A 1,149-nucleotide genomic window follows, 5' to 3' on the forward strand; every position below is an offset into this window, starting at 1 on the left:
CCACACTGATGAAGTACAGCTTGTAGTCTGTGACGGTCAAAGTCCCAGTAACCAGACCGCTGAATGGACAAATGTACATCACATCCTTGACTGTAGGAAAAGGAAAGCGCCGATTACACAGGTGTATTTGTATGACTGGACAATACACATAGAGACTAGGAAGAATGAAGGTACCTGTAGTTTGGATGGTCTCTCCAGGGAGCAGAGGAACCTGGTTCTGGAACATTTTGACCTGTGCTCCGTATCTCAGACCTGGGAGGGTCTGCAAAGATCACAGATCACTCAGTGGGACCACTACACACCTGTTTTATGCTAGCTAGTACTTGCAGACACATCGTTATCAAGCCTGTAATGGAGAGGTATTTTGCTACTGTTGCAAAATAAACTCATCAGTGTTAGAACAATAATCCTTTTTGCTAAAACATATAGTTAGAGCTGGATCCTCCCTTAGTTATGCTGCAATAGGTGTAGGCTGCTGGGGGATTCCCATGATGCACTGGGTGTTCCTTCTTCACTCACTAAAGCTGTGTCCCAAAGTGCTCCAACGTTTTCGGAGACATCTGTCACCCACCAGCTCGATAGCTAGCCGGGGTTCAATGGTCACTCGAGCCAGCGAGAACTGCAAAATCCCCGCACGCTGTTTTCAGACTCCCGCCGTGTTTCGCTACTGAGGTTAAACATGATATATCAGTCACTTAGATAACTTAAAAATGTTAATGTTTGGCTTTTTTCAGTATTTTATTTGTTCGTGAGTAAATCGGTTTGGCTGAGATTAAAGTTATAGTTTTTATACAGCTGGATAAACGTCAAAAGAGACCGTCGAGAGTTTGCTCCAGCGTCCTGTTAAATTTTAGATAGCAAGGAGCAGACGGCCGAGTTTATTAAACTCCACCGAGACAGCTAGTGTTGCAAAACTGAAGGCTGGATCGTCCAATTTCAAAGCTCTGCACTTCCGGCCTCCTCGGTCTACTTGGGCCGAGAAGGCCTCCAAAGGAGGCCGGGTCCTCCTTACTGCAAAGGATACATCCTAGGTTTTGGGACACAGCTTATGTGTTAACAGACCTCTCTGCACTGAATCATACTTGTTATTAACCTCTGTCTCTCTTCCACAGCATGTCTTTATCCTGTCTTCCTTCTCTCTCCCCAACC

General features: G+C 45.5%; 1 protein-coding gene across 1 annotated transcript in view; it reads right to left on the minus strand.

The window, feature by feature from the left end:
- LOC102291135 (myotubularin-related protein 2) overlaps positions 1-1,149 on the minus strand; it is a gene marked incomplete in the record, with an annotated part of 13,467 nt that overhangs the window by 5,211 nt on the left and 7,107 nt on the right.

This window comes from Haplochromis burtoni, unplaced genomic scaffold, assembly GCF_018398535.1.
Source record: "Haplochromis burtoni strain Fernald_Lab_line unplaced genomic scaffold, NCSU_Asbu1 Contig_1841, whole genome shotgun sequence".
Classification (NCBI taxonomy): Eukaryota; Metazoa; Chordata; class Actinopteri; order Cichliformes; family Cichlidae; genus Haplochromis; species Haplochromis burtoni.